Source organism: Molossus molossus, unplaced genomic scaffold (assembly GCF_014108415.1).
Source record: "Molossus molossus isolate mMolMol1 unplaced genomic scaffold, mMolMol1.p scaffold_m16_p_1, whole genome shotgun sequence".
Classification (NCBI taxonomy): Eukaryota; Metazoa; Chordata; class Mammalia; order Chiroptera; family Molossidae; genus Molossus; species Molossus molossus.
This window is the reverse complement of record NW_023425344.1, coordinates 211,132,871-211,151,355: the sequence shown is the minus strand read 5'-3', so window position 1 is coordinate 211,151,355 and position 18,485 is coordinate 211,132,871. Positions and strand designations below refer to the sequence as shown.

The 18,485-nt window shown below is 39.3% G+C and overlaps 1 protein-coding gene across 11 annotated transcripts in view; it reads right to left on the bottom strand.

The window, feature by feature from the left end:
• KTN1 (kinectin 1) overlaps window positions 1-17,560 on the bottom strand; it is a 112,859-nt gene extending 95,299 nt beyond the window's left edge. For 10 of the 11 annotated variants that reach the window (XM_036260680.1, XM_036260715.1, XM_036260654.1 and 7 more), the window contains exon 1: window positions 17,471-17,559. The gene's annotated coding sequence lies outside the window, so the exon portion shown is untranslated. Of the gene's footprint in view, window positions 1-17,470 lie in introns of all 11 variants that reach the window. The other variant, XM_036260633.1, reaches the window with a different exon arrangement.
• Window positions 17,561-18,485: the final 925 nt, after the last annotated feature.

Below are 18,485 nucleotides of genomic sequence, written 5' to 3'. Positions count from 1 at the left end.
GCAAAGAGTTTTCTCTTTCTGGCCCCTGAAATTACAGTGTTCAGAGCTTCCAAATGCAAAGCCATATAAAATTAGAACAAAACTGCACAGCATTTTAGTTAAGTATACCAATTCAATAACAGTAAAAGATTGATTATTTTTCTAAGACTAAGCAATCTATTCTGCTGTCGACATTTCAATTTATACATGTCGACAGTCTGCATTTCAATTTTTATTTTAATGTCATTTCACAATCAAATTCTTATTTGCTATGTAAGAGAAAACAAACAAAAAATTACAAAGTCTACACAAACTGCAAAACTGTAAATAAATAAATTGTAAATAAAAAAAAAAATCCTACACATATTCAAATTTCAAGTACATACAAATGAAAGAATTAAAATTGGGGAAAGAAGTACAAAATAGTAGTTACAAAATAATCATGGGGATGTGAGGTACAGCATAGGAAATATAGTCAATAGTGTTGTAGTGACTATGTGTAGTGCAAGATGGGTATTTGAGGTATCGGGGAAACACTTTGAAAGGTGTATGATTGTCTAGCCACTGTGGTGTACACCTGAAACTGACACAAAATAATACTGATTGTAAACTGCAAGTGAAAAATAAAAAAGGACAAAGAAATTACTTACATATTTTCCTTTTCATATTTTTCTGGAATATTACTCCTGTTAATAAGTTGATTATTAACCCATAGTCAAGTTAAAGAATCCTTTAAAACTAAGAAATTTTCCCATTCCCATTTACTGAAATTAAGTAGCATTTATGTTTATATTCACAATCTTATATGGACACCTTTCTCCGAAATTATACCTTGAGACCTATTGTTTAAAAAACATTCACTGCTTGGCTGGTGTGGCTCAATGGTTGAGCGTTGACCCATGCACCAAGAGGTCACCAGTTCGATTTCTGGTCAGGGCACATGCCGGGGTTGTGGGCCAAATCTTCAGTGGGGGGCATGCAGGAGGCAGCAAACTGATGTTCTCTCTCATTGATGTTTCTATCTCTCTCTCCCTTTCCCTTCCTCTAAGTAAAAAATCCATAAAGAAAAATATATATTTTTAATAAAAATAAAAAAAAATTCACTTAAAGTTTTTACTTCTTATACAAAGTTTACTTTATACTATTGAAAATTTAACATGCCAAATGAGTGACTTTCTTACTGGTCTGTATGTTCTCTACTATCTGTGTCCACACCGTGCTCAATGTATAGTACTGTCAAATTTAACAGACTAAAAGGCAACAAGCATAAGAATCTGAGAAGAAAAATAAAAGGTTTACTTCACAGCATAACCAAAACTTAAATAACTTTAGCCCTGGTCGGTTTGGCTCAGCAGTTAGAGCGTAGCCTGCAGTCCGGAGAGACCTGGGTTCGGTTCCCACTAAGGGCACGTACCTCGGTTGCAGTTTGTTCCCAGCCCTAGTTGGGTCGTGCGGGTGGCAACCACTCGATGTGTCCCTTTCACATCAATGTTTCTCTCTTTCTTTCTCTCTCTCTCTCTCTCTCTCTCTCTCTTTCTCTCTCTCCCTCTCCCCTCCCCATCTGAACAAAAAAATGGAAAAATGTCCTCAGGTGAAGATAAAAAAAAAAAAAAACTTAAATAACTTTATGCAAGAAGTTCTTACAAGTCCTTCCCTTTGGATTTTCAAAATAAACCTTCATAAATACAGTATAAATCAATCCTATCTGTGCTCACCAGTACTCAAACATAAATTCAAGGACATTTGATCACACTACGAACTTTATTACAATGTTCTTCAAGTTGCAAAAGGAATATATATCAGAAAAATAAAAAGCAAAAAGTCCAGATAAAATTAACATGAATTGGAAATTAAGTGCAACTTATGTATTTTAACCAATGTTTAACCCTACAATAGGTTTGTTTGTTTTGCTGTTGACTCCATTTTTCTGACATCTTTCCCAATAAGCAACCTAAGCAAAAAAACAGTGATCTAACTTATCTTACAAAGAACAATCTCCAAGAAAAAGTCATCTCTGGAATTTAAACAAATGAAGTCCCATTCTTAAAGTTGTTTTATAAATTATTTTGTTAATATAATTAAAACACTGTATACAGTTTACCTTCAAAATTGGTGATCACAAAGACTTTCTTTCAGATAAAAGATATATCACAAAGTTCAAAAGCAATCAGTTATCAGAAAACTAAAATATAACCATAAGAAAACAATTTCATTCATAACAGCACCAAAAACAACAATACTTATTAGGAATAAATGTAATAAAGGAGGTCAAAGATCTGTACACTGAAAACTATAAGACACTGCTGAAAGAAATTTAAGAAGACACAAATAAATGAAATAATATCACATGTTCATGAATTGGAAGCATTAATACTGTTAAAATGTCCATACTATCCAAAGCTATAGTCAATACAATCCCTACCAAAAATCCCAATGGCAATTTTTAAACAGAAATAGAAAAAAAAAAAAATCATAAAATTCATGTGGATCTACAAAAGAACCCACCAGATAGTCAAAGCAATCTTGAGAAAGAACAAAACTGCAGGCATCACATTTCCTGGTTTCAAACTATACTACAAAGCTATAGTAATCAAAACAGTATGGCAGTGGCATAAAAACAGACACACAGACCAATGAAACAGAATTCAGTCCACAGAAATAAACCCACACATATATGGTCAACTAATATTTAACAAGGGAGCAAAAATATTCAATGGGAAAAAGATTGTCTCTTCAATAAATGATGTTTGGAAAACTGGACAACCACATGCAAAAGAAAAAAAGTGAACCTCTACCTTGCAATACTCACAAAAATTAACTAGAAATGGATTAAATACTTAAATGTAAGACCAGAAACGATAAAATTCCTAAGGGGTAAAAGTACAGTAAAAATGCTTCTTTACAATGGTCTTGGAAAGATATTTTGGGTATAATGTAAAAAACATAAGCAACAAAAGCAAAAATCAACAAGTAGGACTACATCAAACTAAAAAGCTTATGCACAACAAAATAAAAAATCAAGAAAATGAAAAGGCGACCTACAGAATGGGAGAAAAATATTTGTAAACCATTAGGGGTTAGTATTCAAACTATATAATAAGGAAGTCATACAACTCAATAGCAAATAATAATAATAATAATCTGATTTAAAAATGGACAAAGGACCTGAATGGACATTCTTCCAAAGGAAATACACAAATAGCCAACAGGTACATGAAAAGGTGCTCAACATCACTAATCATCAGGAAAATGCAAATCCAAACCACAATGATGTATAGCCTTCCACCTATTAGAATGGCTATTATAAAAAAGACATGATATAACAAGTACTGGCTAGAATATGGGAAAAGAGAACCTTTGTGAACTATTGGTGGGAATGTAAATTGGTAGCCACTGTGGAAAACAGCATGGAGCAGGTTCCTCAAAAACTGAAAATACAACTATCATATAATCCAGCAATTCCACTTCTGGGTATATATCCAACAGAAATGAAATCACTATCTCAAAGAGATATATACACCCCCACATTCATTTCAGCATTATTTACAATAGCCAAGACATGTAAACAATCAATGTGTCCATCAATGGATGAATAAAGAAAATTACACACACTTACACACACACACACACACACACACACACACAATGTAATATTTGGCCATACAAAAGGTAATCTGCCATTTGCAACAACATGGATGGTACTTAAGGGTATTGTGCTAAGTGAAATAAATCAGAGAAAGACAAATACTACATGATCTCACTTATAGATGGGATCTAAAAAATTCCAGATTCATAGACAGACGGTAGATTGGTGGTTGCAGAAGGGAGTGGGAGGGATTGGTGAAAGAGGTCAAAGGGTACACACTTCCAATTATAAGATGAATAAGTTCTGAGGATCTAATGTATAGCATAGTGACTACAGTTAATAATACTGTATTATACACTTGAAAATTTGTTAATAATCTTAAAATTCTCACCACAAAAACAAAACAGTAATAATGTGAGGTGATAAATGTGTTAACTGACCTTACTGTGGTAATCATTTTGCAATATATACATATAGAAAATCATCACATTGCATTATTGTACACCTTAAACTTACACAATGTTACGTGTCAATTATATCTCAATAAAGCTGGAAAAAAATAAAATAAAATGTAGCTACAACTGGAAGTCCCTATCCTATGGCCATCCTGCTCTGGAGACTGTGCTTAGAAACCCTGTTTACACAACAACTTCAAGAGCCATGTACAGATAGATAATGCCTTCAACAGGCAGTACACAGCTGCCATGATCCTACATTTCAAGATCCATGAAAGGCCTCTACTTTCCCCACTATTAGAAGATGCCTGAAAAGATAAGAGATCTTTCTTTCTTACATCTGCATAGTACTCCACTGTGTATATGTACCACAGCTTTTTAATCCACTCTTCTACTGATGGACACTTGGGTTGTTTCCAGATCTTAGCTATTGTAAACAGTGTTGCTATGAACGTAGGGGTACATATATTCTTTCTGGTTGGTGTTTCAGGTTTCTTAGAATATATTCCTGGAAGTGGGATCACTGGGTCAAATGGGGATGGGGGAGGAGGGGAAGAAGGTGTCAATGGGGGAAAAATGAGAAACATCTGTAACAAAAACAAATTAATAAAAAAAAGAAGATGCCTGAAGAGTTTTTTTTGTTTTTTAAATCTGTCATGTACTAAAAATAGCACAAAATAATCAAACTAAAATTGATGAATTCATTGTGGGTAAATCCAGACAATGTCACTAACTAAAAAATTTAAAAGCATCAAAAGTCATTTACTATACACCAGGAATTCCAATGCCACTCTCTGTTTTTTAATAAAAGCTTACTAGGTGGTCAAGAAAACCCAATACACATTCTAGAATGTCTGATTTGGGCAGAACACTTGATAAAGCTATTCTTGGAGACAAGACAGAATGCTAAACATGGCTGAATAGTAGTAAAAATGGGGGAATATTCAAGGTTAAATGATCACATCCCAAAGTTGCCAACTAATGGATAATCAAAAGACTCTGCTCTTTGTCTGATCTTACTAACATTTTATTCAATTACCTGGATAATGATAAGACAAGCTTGTCAGTTTATAATGTGTTGAACACAAGGATATCTCAAAAAAGGAGAACAACCAACTAAATGTTTCACATAAAGTAAGATTTTTACTGTATCCTTTGCTACAAAACTCTTTCTGTTCCCCACCTGGAACAGCAGGAATTCCAATACAAAGGGATATCATGTTATTTCAATCTACATATTTAACTCACGTGTTCAGTTAATTGGTTTTCATTAAAATGGCTCTTGAAAAGAACTACCTTTCTAACAATGGCCTTTTTTGGTATTAGTGACTGTTCTCCTAAACACACAAAATAAATATTCTATAAAGAATGAAATTCCAGCACTGGCCAGTTTGGCTCAGTGGTTAGAGCGTCAGCCCACTGTCCAGAGATTCCAAGGGGTCCAAGCGGGTGGGAATGAGAATAAAATATGCACAGCTTGGGAGGGTGGGATAGAAGAAGGTGGAGAAAGTGGGAACGAGAAGGGGAAAGGAAGAGAGAGAAGATGTACCAAAAATAATTAGGCTGCAAACCTATTACCTAGAACTCTAGCATTATAGAAGCTGAGCCTGAAGAAGAAAGAGAACAAAACATCTGGTCTAACAGCAAATTTAAAGTTAACAATGCCTTAGCCAGTTTGGCTCAGCAGTTAGAATGTCAGCCCTCAGAGAAAAAAGTTGCAGGTTCGATTCCCAGTCAAGGGCACATACCTGGGTGGCAAGTTTGATCCCCAACCCAGTTGGGGTCCTGCTGGAAACAACCAACTCATGTGTCTCTCTCACATCAATGTTTCTCTCTCTCCATCCCCCCTCCCTCTCTTCCACTCTATTTAAAAATAAATGGAAAAATATTCCCAGGTGAGAATTAACAACAACAAAATGATAATAAAAAATAAAGTTAACAATAATTCCTTAATATCAAATATTATGCCAGCATTCACATTTCCCCAACCTCTTTGTAAATATTTATTTCATGTCTCTTTTCATACATCATCCTTCTATTTCTTTATTTTTTTTCAGATAGAGCAGGAGGGAGAGATGGGGAAGAGACAGAGAGAAACATCGATGTGAGAAAGACACTTCAAGTGGCTGCCACCCACACAACCCCAACCGGGGCCGGGGACAAACTGTAATCGAGGTATGTTGCCTTAGTGGGAACTGAACCCAGGACTCTGGTCCACAGGCCGATGCTCTAACCACTGAGCAAACCGGCCAGGGTCCTGTATTTCTTATTATTCAGTTTTTTACAATTTTTGGAATTCTGGATTGAAAAAATCAGAAAAGTGGGTCCTGTAAAGATTCCAAGTATGAATTTTGTTGATGGCATCCCCATAGTGTTTAACAATTTTTGTCTTTTATATTTCCTATGACTTGGTAAATTTAAAGACTAGATCAGATTCAGGATTATGACTTTAGTACAAGATTTCCAATACATGTCATTGGTTTTAGTACAGGACTTCCAACACAGGTCAATGAAAAGAGAACAAAAGATAACAGAAAACATACCTAGTCCGGCTGGTGGGGCTCAGTGGATTGGGCATCATCCCATGGACTGAGAGGTCCCAGTTCGATTTCCGGACAGGGCACATGCCTGGATTGCAGGCTCGATTCCCCATGGGAGCTTTGCAGCAGGCAGCCAATCGCTGTTTCTCTCTCATATCGATGTTTCTCTCTCTCCCTTCCTCTCTCTTTAAAGTATCAATGAAAACATATTTAAAAATAAATAAAGAGCTCAGAGAGAGCACTGGACCTCGGACCGAAGGGCTGTGGGTTTGATTCTGATCAAGGGAATGTACCTGGCTTGCAGGTTCGATTCCTGGCCCTGATCAGGGTTGTGCCTCCCTTCCACTCTATCTAAAAATCAATGGAAAAATATCATCAGGTAAGAATAAAAAAAAAAAAAGGATAATGTTTTTGAACTGGCTATTAGGTATAGTGCTGTCCATTGTGCCTTTATTTTTTACCTTACACATATTTGATAAATAACTATTTCATGTGCACTTAATTTTAAAGAAAAATATTAAATAAATGCTGAATGAAAGGTACACAGGTATTTGGAATACAGGTATTCATTTTATATTTGATCTTTAAACTGTACATTCTATATTCTCTTGTACACTTGAATCATTCAATATTAATTTTAATGTTCAACAAAGAGATAACAACTAAGTAGGAAGAGGTAAATGTTAAAAAACAGACAAGCAGCCCTAGTTTGGCTCAGTAGTTGGAGCACTGGCACACAGACCACAGAGTTGCAGGTTCAATTCCAGACAAGGGCACATACCTCAGTTGAGGTTCAGTCCCTGGCCCTGGTCAGGGTCGTGCAGAGGCCAGCCTGTCAATGTGTCTCTCTCATATTCACATTTCTCTCTCTCTCTCTCTCTCTCTCTCTCTCTCTCTCTCCCCCTCTCCCTGTCCCTATCCCTCTCCCTATCCCTATCCCTATCTCTCTCTCTCCCACCCTATCTGAAGATAAATGGAAAATGTCCTCAGGTGAGGATTTAAAAAAAAAAAAAAACAGACAAGCAAACAGGCATATATTTCCCTGCTTCTTAGATTTACATAATTACAATTATGAACAGTGCCAAATACCTCTAGAAAGTTGTACTTTGGAACAAATCCCTCCCACCCAAAATAAAAGCAAATGTTTTTTAAAAAGAAAGTATTCAAATCCAGCTGGTGTGGCTCAGTGCTTGAGCATCGATCCAAGCACCACGAGTTAATTCCCAGTCAAGGCACATGCCCACGTTGTGGGCCCGATTACCAGTGGGGGGCAGGCAGGAGGCAGCCAATCAATGTTCTCTCTCATCAATATTTCTATCTCTTTCCCTCTTCCTTCCTCTCTCTCTAAAATCAATAAAGGAAAAAAAAATTTTTTTTTAAAAGAACGTACTCAAATTTTACAGAAAATACCAGGATTTTCTTGACTTAGCAAAAAGCTACCTTAAGAAACCTACCCTAGTCGGTGTGACTCAACGGTTAGAGCGTCGACCCGCGGACCAGAAAGTCCCCGGTTCGGTTCCCGCTAAGGGCACATATCTCGGTTGCAGTTGTCCCTGGCACCGGTTGGGATCGTGTGGGTGGCAGCCAGTTGATGTGTCTCTCTCACGTCAATGTTTCTCTCTCTCTTCCTCTTTCCCTCCGGCTCTATCTGAAGATAAATGCAAAAATGTCCTCGGATGAGTATAAAAAAAAAATAAAAAAGAAACCAGATAGACATAGTATCAAAGAGTAATAACTAGCCCAGCCAGTGTGGTTCAGTGGTTGAGTGTCAACCCAAGCACCAAGAGGTCACCAGTTCAATTCCTGGTCAGGGCACATGCCCAGGTTATGGGCCAAATCCCCAGTAGGGGGCATGCAGGAGGCAGCCAATCGATGTTCTCTCTCATGATGTTTCTATCTCCCTCTCCCTTCCTCTCTCTCTAAAATCAATACAGAAAAATATTTTTTTTTAAAAAAAGAGTAATAGCCCTGGCCAGTTTGGCTCAGCGGTTAGAGAGTTGGCCTGCGGTCCGGAGAGACCCAGGTTCGGTTCCCGCTAAGGGCACGTACTTCGGTTGCAGTTTGTCCCCGGTCCTGGTTGGTCGTGCGGGTGGCAGCCACTCGATGTGTCCCTTCACATCGATGTTTCTCTCTCTCTCTCTCCCTCTCACTCTATCTGTACAAAAAATGGAAAAATATCCTCGGGTGAGGATATAAAAAATAAATAAATAAATAAAAAAGAGTAATAACTAAAACTTCTCTTTACACTAAAAGCACTATGTTATTTTAAATGCTGCTGGGACTTTTTGCTTAAATGAAGATAACATAACATTAAATGTACGTGGAATATAATTACCTAATTATACCAGGTAAATAAATGCTACAGGAGTGGGCAAAAATTCAGCCTTTCTCATTTTACAACTAATTTATATTTATAAAGTACTTCTTTTCTTCCCTTCTCTCATCAGACAAGGTAATTGCATGGGTTATACTTACATTTCAAGCTCAGAAATACTTCCTTCTTCAAGTTAAACTAAATGCAGTGTTTTGGAATCCCTCCCCCTCCCAAAAAAAATAACTAGGAAGCAAAAGAATTAAGTCATTTTTACAAAGGACCCAATTTAAACTTAAATTACAATTAACATCTAAGTCAAAGTGGAAGCCATTTAAGAAATTATTTCTATTTATCAGCAACAGTGTACCAACCACAACAATTAATACAACACAGTACCTAAAAATGTACCCAGAAATTCTCAAAATGATATGACAAGCTTGAGAAACCACCTCACAGAAATTACGACATTCAGCCAACTTCTGACATCCAGGTTATGAAAACTATGTAAAATAATTATGTACATTTCAAATGAACATGACTTCCCAATAAACTAAGCAAGTACAGGTCATAAGCACATAAATAAATTCAACCTGTGGGTATATATTAATGATTAAAGGAAACATCTTAAATGTTCAGCAACACAGCATTCAGAACACTGGGGAACTTGCAATGTAAACCTTGGCTTGTTCAAATGTATTTCAAAGATAACTAGATCTAAACACATGCAATCACTAAATTATTTATATATGTTTTTCACTCAAAACACTTACATTACTGATCAACAAGATTAACTGATACTAAGCACAGAAGTATTTTTGCTGAAATTCGTGTATTAAATTTTGTTTTCCATTCCACTTTCAAAAGTAAACCTGGAACGCTTATTCTTTTTTTGTTAATCCTCACCCAAGGATATTTTTTTCCATTGATTTTTAGAGAAGATGGAAGGAAGGGATAGAGGGAAGGAGGGAAGGAGAGAGAGAGAAACATCTATGTGAGACACACACCAATTGCTTGCCTCCCGCACACTGCAACCCAAGTATGTGCCCTTGAATGGGAACCGAACCCTTAACTCCATGAGAAGGCCAAAGCTCTAATCACTGAACACACCAGCCAGCGCTGAACCGCTTATTCTTGAAATCACACTTTACATGTCATTCCACATAAATCTAGACATCCTAATGGAGGACAATGGCACAAATGACAAGTAAAGCAGAAGTCTCAATGGTCCTATTTTCAAATATCGGGCAATTAATTCATTCATCAAATTCAGCACTCCCTAAATGCCAGAAATAGAGTTCACAGTGGTGAACAAAATTCCTGCCTTATAGTGCTTATATTCTTATAGATAAGACAGATATCAAGCATATAAATAAATGGGCATATATAATAATGTCAGGTAGTGATTCATAGTGCAATGAAGAAAAATAAAGCTAGGACAAAGAATGGAAAGGATATGCATTTTAGGCAGAATGATCCGGGTTGGCCTTCCTGAGGTAACCACTGAGAAATGCCTACAAGATCACAAGGCAGTAACTCATAATGCATATACATGAAAACTGAGACTAAAAAAAATTTTTGGAAACTAAAAGGATCATTGTCTCCTATTGCATTCTATACAAAACAATTTATAGCATTTGGTTTTAAGTAGCTTTAACTATTTTCTCCATTTGGAAAACTTCAAGTCTTCACATTTAAGTCACTAACTTTAAGAGTGAATCCTCTAACTCTGAGGGGAAAATGTTTATTACCTTAATGTAGCTTTCTGGCCCCTAACATCAGATAATTGCACATGGACAGTGCTTTATTATTTTTCAGAAAGCATTCTTACAAAATTGCTCAGCTGGTGAGAATGAGCTTTAGAGACAATATCTCACTTCAAATTCAGGTTCTTCCTCTTATTTACTCTATGACCTTGAATAAGTTATTTAACCTGCCTCTCCCTAACTTCCATCAAATAGTACCTATGTCATAAGGTTGAGAGAATTAAATATGATATTGTACCTAAAGTATTTACAGAGCCTTACAGCAAATAAGCACTCCTTCAGCCATCACTTATGTAGTAACTACTAAGATAATATAAGCAAGGCAAATGAGCCTCAGGCCTGTTAAGTAAGATAGATAAGTTCACACATACAGTTAAGTGGTAATAACTAGCAAAGCCAAATTCAAACTCAAGCTCTTCAGACTCCTTAGCACCTACGCTCTTTTCACTAAATCACACATTCTATAATTATAGAACTGAGCAATAAGAAACTTGCATAAAAATCTTAGAGTTGCCCTGGCCAGTTTGGCTCAGCGGTTGGAGCCTAGGCCTGCGGACGAGAGAGTCCCGGGTTCGAATCCCGCTAGGGGCACGTACAAAAAAAATCTTAGAGTTAATAAGGTCTAAGACCTTAGGTCTCCTAATTAATGACTTCCAGCTTATTATACCAAATCAGACTGTTCCCTTGACAACTTAAATGATTCATGTGCAAGAATAAATAATAACTGTCCCACATTTTCCAGTGAGCAGGTAGCAGAACATCAGGTCTCTTGATAGACAATGTATATGAAAATCATTTAAGGTCTGATAACGAATTAATTGCAGATGTTACTCAGAGTAAAACTAAAGAAACATAGATAAATGACATTCTCCTCTAGTAACAAAAGGCAGCTAGGATCTTATGGCCCCTATAAAGTCTATTCAACATGAAAGCCATTTTAAAGGACCTCTCACTGAATTAAATGACATTTCTCTCCTGGGTAAAAATACATGGACTGGTATCTACAGAAATCTAATGATTCTGGTTAGCAGTCTACTCTCCTGTGTACTCATTTATTTCTATAAATCCATTAAATATGAAAATATAAAGACAAAAGCTGTCATTGCTATGAAAACTAAGTTAAATCCTTTGGAATGTCTTAATAAATGAGTGGAAAAATCTAGAATGACTTTGAGCTTACAAAGTTTCTAGTGCCTACATTTTCATTCCCCTTTAAAGAAACCAACAGAAGAAATCATCAACAATGCTTTTAGCATCTGATTTATAGAAAAAAGATCAGGAGCCCTGGCCAGTTTGGCTCAGCGGTTAGAGCGTCGGCCTGCGGTCCGGAGAGACCCGGGTTCGGTTCCCGCTAAGGGCACGTACTTCGGTTGCAGTTTGTCCCCGGCCCTGGTTGGTTGTGCGGGTGGCAGCCACTCGATGTGTCCCTTCACGTCGATGTTTCTGTCTGTCTCTCCCTTCCTTGCTCTCCCTCCCACTCTATCTGTACAAAAAATGGAAAAATATCCTCAGGTGAGGATAAAAAAAAAAAAAAAAAAAGAAAAAAGATCAGGAGACCCCTCTCCCCTTCTCAAAGACAAGCGAATGATCCAAAGAACAAGACAGGGAAATAAAAGTAAATGTTTTAAGTTAAAACAAAACACTTAAGGCATACAGATACTTTCAGTTCTTGCTTTAACCAACCTTTTTAATTACCTAACCAATGGTCCTAATCACATGGGGCTGGTAAGAAGGTTCCACCACACTCTAACATCACTCCATCCACCAAGGGGTCCCCAACAGCTCCAGTGCCACTTTTCTCCTGTTCTGACTGTCACTAGGAAAGGAGCAAACTGAAAACTACATGTGTCCAAAAATTAGGTATCCATAAGGATTTCATTCATTTGTTATTAATAAATCTTTATTGAGCACAGGCTATGTGCCAAGCACTGCCCTAAATCCTCCATAAACAAAACAAAATAAACAATAAAATAAACAAAAAAGTCCTGCCCTCACAGAGGTTACATTATATGTGTGGTTGGGGGCAGAGAGAAGAAATAATAAACTCAACCAAACACAATTTATATAGTTTGTTGGAAGGTGACAAGTGCTATGGAGAAAATAGAGCAAGATACAGATTATAAGTAGGGGAATGTAGCTCTAAATAAAACATTAAAGTAAGATAGACCTTTTGAAAAACATTTGAAAAGCACAGATTTATAGGAGGCATGAGAGTCAGCCATGCAAATATCTTAAGGAAAAAGTGGTCCAAGGAGGGGCAGCAACCAGTATAAAGAACCTTAGACAGTCCCTGGATCTGGAGGGAATTAAGCAGAGACAGAGTAGCTGCTAAATTAAGAGAGGTAAGGGATGACAGGAAAGAAGTACCCAACTTCTGAAAGGCCTTGTGGGCCATAAGGAGTGCGGCTTTTACTCTGCATATGGAAAGTCACTGCAGGTTTTGAGAGATAAGTGGTATGATCTGGTTATTATGTTAAAAAAGACTATAGGGAGCTAGGATAGAAGCAGGGAGACCAGTTAGGAGACTAACTGCAGAAATCTAAGCAAGAGATAAGAATGACTTGGACCAGCCTAGTGAGCAGTGGAGGAGGTAGAAGTGATTTAATTCTGAATATATTTTCAAGATGAGACAGAGCCAAGAATGCCGGGTGTGAAAGAGGTAAGTCAGGGATGACTCCAACAGGTTTTTTGCCTGAATGTTGGTTGGAGCAGCCATCAGATGAGATAAATTAGACTGTATCTGAGGCAGGTTTAAAAAGGAAAATGGAAGTTTAGTTTAACTATAGTAACATATAACAGACTAATTTGGGCAAGGGGGTGTCTGCTGAAACCAAAAGTCCGTTATATAATTAGGATTTCCAAATGTGTATGTTAAAAAATTGACCAATTTGTTAACTGTTTTTACTTATGTAGACACATCTGTGTAATTAAAATTAAGTACGTATGAAAGTTTAATTCCACAGAAAAGTTTTCTACTTTTGGATGAGATCACTAGGGAAGTATTAGAGGAATTTTAAATGTATACTGAATAGGTCTAGCAAAGGATGTACTCACCATCACCTCGAGTAAACAAACACCCACAGCTGGGGCACAACTTAGTGAATGAGGGAACGTGGGTGACACAAGTTAAAACTGCTACAGAAAAGTCATGGCAAGAGACAAAAGAAGCAATTATCACCAGCGATGCAGTGAGATCACGTGTTAATCATTTGCCGAACACTGGAGTGACTCCTGGATTTAAATATGTAGACTATAATTGTAGATATGTAATATTTATTTATTTGGTGAAATTACTACAGTGTTTTTTCTAACATATGGCCTACTCACTAAAATTTGTTTAAAATAACAGTGAAATAATAACCAAAAAACAACAACAACAAAACCTGTTCACTTAATTTTGAGCAAATGTTGGTTAAAAGCATTTAAAAATGAACAGGGTATTGCCCTGGCCGGTTTGGCTCAGCGGTTGGAGCGTCGGCCTGCGGTACAGAGAAAAATGAACAGGGTATTAATTTTCACATATGATCTATAGATGCAAAATTTTGTCCATTAAATCCAAAGTCCATTATATTTAGGTCCACAAGATCAAGGATTTACTGTATTTAACATCCAAGTGGAAATGTCTAACAGATTGTCTAGAGTGTAGGAGGGAAGTTTGAACTGGAGATATAAATATGATAGCTATCAGCATATAGGTATTTAAAGCCAGGACATTAAATGAGATCACCAGGGAAGCATTAAAAAAAAAAAGTAAACCAAGTACTAAACATTTCAACCTCAAGAACAGAGGATGAATCATAAAGACAGTATGAGCAAAGCAATTAGTAAGAAGAGAAACCCAAAAAGCAATGCCCTGAAAGGAGTGGAGTATAAACAGTTAGTTGAACTTAGTGTACAAATCACTTTGCTGAAACCATATTTAGGTTAAGGAAAAAAATTCTTAATCAGCCCATAGTAATTAAGGTGTTATGTAAAATACTAAATCACAACTTTTTAAAGAGTTGAACATTTCTTACACATCTCCTAGGAATACTATATTTCCTATTGGAGTCTCTACTAAAAGTATTCTTAGTACTAAAAGTGTATTTTGCCTAGCTTATCTTTTAATATAAAACCAATTAAAAAAAATAGTCTAAATGATTCACACTACCATCACTCTCAAAGACCAAAAAAAATTTAAACACCAATTTAAAAGTCTGCCATGCAAACAGTTATAAATTGTCATTACTTCTCTTTTTCTAGAACTCAGATATATAAGGCTAAGTTAACTAAACTCTTTAGTTCATGGCACTCAAGGTTCCTCCTTTTCTGTTTAATTTTCTGTTTATAGAAAAAAAAAGGCTTATATTCTTATCTAAACCAACATGCTCACTGTGATTTTCACATAAACTACATTTTTAAGATCAGAACACCCAAAGTCATGTTCACAAAACTAAAAGAATGCAATGAAATTCAACTCTATGCATAAGAGTGATCACCCATGTCATTTCTAAAGAAACAGTTACTTGCTTATAGCCTCTATATACAGGCTGGATTTACCTTCAGAAAAACTAAAAACAAACAGTACACAGAACAAGCAGTTTATAAATTGTTATCTTCAAATAATTACAATGTTCTTATAAAGCATGGTCTGGCTACATTACCTTATAACATATTAGGTCAGATTCCTAGGAAACCCAAGCCTTCCATTGTTTAATTTTTATTAAAATTTAAATTTTTTACAAAGTACTGTGAAATCTTTTAGATTAAAACTTGTTTTGCTATAAAAAAAATAATACACATGCAATTATAAATACATCTTCGATATATTTCAAGTAAAATTCAAGTTAAGAACTTTATGATAGTAACAATCCTGAAACATTAGAAGCCAAGTGTTAAAAAAATCTTTCACTTAAGTCTTTTTGAAAAGCCATAGACTGTTATTTACCATCTAATTATTAAAATGTTCTCCCTACTAAAAGCAGATTAAAGCCTATAAACTAGGAGGTTTAGGATGAAAACCCCAAGAAAACACACCAAGCAGAAGAGATTACTGATGTTAAAGGGGGATATAGAAAAAATTAAATTGGAACCAAAATCATGTATTAATGGCTCTTCATAATGTTGACCCTGAGTCATCAAGGTTAAATACTACTCAAAATCCTTTATAATTTCAAAGTACTTGATACATTTAAGAAAATTTTTCATTAGGCTTTGTTATATTTTAAATTTCAGAATAAGTCTCAAAAAGGCAAAGTAAATAGATCACCTCATTCTCTAAGCTCACCTGAGAGTTAACTGTCGATGCTGCAAAATTAAAGAAACAATTCTAAAGTTAATGTTGGGAAAGGGAAGTAATTATTTTTTTCTTAGAACCTGCAAACAATAGGCCCTGCTATTTCTTGCTAAATCCTTGAACTAAAGGGGGTGGGGAGAGCCATTTCTGTCAGAGAACACAATATGAAAATCTATATAGCAAGGCATGTAGACTCAAAACATAGATCAAGAGTGTTCCACTGTTATTCTTGGGAGGATCATTCCAGTCTCATCAGCAACTGCTTTAGCCAAACTGGAGAGTGTTGCCAAGTGCCCACTAGGTGAGGTAGGGAGAACAAGTGCAATGTAATTAGAAAAGAACTCTAAACTCAAGTCAATTCCTACACAATTCAGTGTGTTTCGTTCACCATAAAGTGTTTATCTTTAGGAGGTTATGGGCGTCTAAAATTTTCAAAGCATCTTTAAAAAAATAAAAATAACAAACACAACTTTGAACAGTTAACTTCAACTGTAGCTTTTAAAGCAGTGCTTATTCTGATACCTGCTAAGGAATCCTTTTGTGGTACAGACCCATCTACCAACTTAGACCCCTTCCTCCCAGAAGCAATGGTTCAAGATTCAAAAGCCCAGCCTTTAACCTAATCAAGGTGCAGCTGGACGAGGTTGGGATGCCGCTGCCCGCGCCCGGGGCTGCCGGTCTCTGGTGCACACATGCTCCTTCCCGACCGACGTGCGGGGCTGGCTGCACAGCCCACGCCGGTATCTGATTACCAAAAGACTTTTCTAGGCGGCCAGCTAGGTTTTCTGCCCAGGTCCCCAACGCCAAAAATCTCATTGTTGAAAACCGAAGGGGGAGGGGGGACCCGTAAGGAAGACACACCCCTCAGGGAGAGGAAGGGATAACTTCCCCGGCCTCCAGGGCGGTCCACAGATTTTTCCAAACTCTCCCCTCCCGCGGCCCTCCCATCCACAACCGCCCCCCACCGAGACCCGGGACGCGCACAGGCGGTGGGAGGGGGCCCCGGGCCGGGGCGAGGGCCGGATCGCCAGTACCCGGGGGAGCGGCGAGGCCGAATTCCAGCATGGCGTAAGCGTGGCCCAGCTCCGGCCCAGGGACGCCGCCGGAGACGCGCTCCCTCCGTCCGCCCGCCGAGGAGGCGGTAATCCGCCTTCCCTCCCGGGGGCCCTGAGGCCCGGCTAAAAATAGGCGCCTGGGTCACCCCAGGGCCCTCTCCCGCCGACCTCGCTCTCCAGAGGCGTCCCCGGGGGAGTCCTCCGCCGAGCTCGGAGGCGCCGCGGCGATCTGGGGTCGGGCCCTGAGCGGCCCGCTGAGGCCGAGCGACCCTGGGAGCCCGCCCGCCGCGAAGTCCCTGCCGGAGCAAGAACCCGGCGGCGGGGACTCGGCGCCCGAGGCCTAACCGGCGGGCGGCTGCGGCGGGCGGTGTGCGGGCCCCGCGGCCGCGCCCCCCAACCGGTGCGGCCCTTCCGCCCGCCCTGGGACTCCGTGGCCGGCGCCGCCCTCGCCCCGCGGGCCCCGCGGCCGGCGCCCAAACCCGACACGGCCTGCTCGCCCTTACCCTGCGCGGCGGGAGAAGGAGACCGGGGAGACGCGGTGGCGCCGGCACTACAGCCCGAGCCGCCCGAGCCGCCCGATCCGAGGCGCTGCCGCCGCAGCAGTTGCTCAGGTGCCGTCGCACCGCCCGGCACGGGGCGGGGCGGCCCCGGCACGTCCCGGCGTCTGGGCTGGCGGTGCCCGGAGACCGGCCCCTTAAAGGGACAGGCACCCTCCGCCTCGGCCCCACGCGCTCCGGTAAGCCCCCGCGGCCGGCTGGCTCGGAATTCCGGGGCTTCCTCCCGAGATAACGTTCCGCAGCCAGGTGGAGGGGGACGCTCGAGAGCTGGAGGCTCGGCGGCACTTCCTCATTCACCAACCCTGCGCTCGCGCGCTCTGTCTCGTCTGTCTGTCTCTGTCTCTCCCTCGTCTGTCTGTCCGCTCTCTCTCTTTTCTTCCCCCGAAGCTGCTTTCGTCTTACAGGGCCCTCCCGCCAAAGCACCACCTGGCCCTCCACCCTGGATGATTTTTTTTTTTTTGTAACCTTAAGCAAAGGGTACTCAGTTTCACCTGCCCGCCCCCGATTCCTCTAATAGAAACCAAACCGAACCCTTCCTTTCCTCCGTCTGCAGAGTTTCTTTCTGAATTCTCCTTCAGGCAACCCTAGCTTCAAATGAAGAGAAAAAAAAGTTAAACCGGCCCAAATAAATTGTGTGCAAACATTATGGAGCTGTGTGTCTGCCAGCTGGTGGGCGTGCTTTCAGCAGAGGTAAGGAACTAGAGCTGCCGCGGGAAGGAAAGGTTGGCCCGCATCCATCCCTGCTTGCAAGTTAGCTCTTTGCTAAAGGATGGCAGCGATCTTCCAGGTCCACTGGTACATCAGATGTGTTGCTCAGCATTGCTTATGACTTGTCGGTCTCTCGCAGAATTCCAGGCACTGCCCTGGACGGTATACAAAACACTGCAAGGTCTCCTCAAAAGTTGTGAGAGCTCAAAATGATTCTAGTGCTTTGAGAGTGTGAAGAACTACATAAGATCAG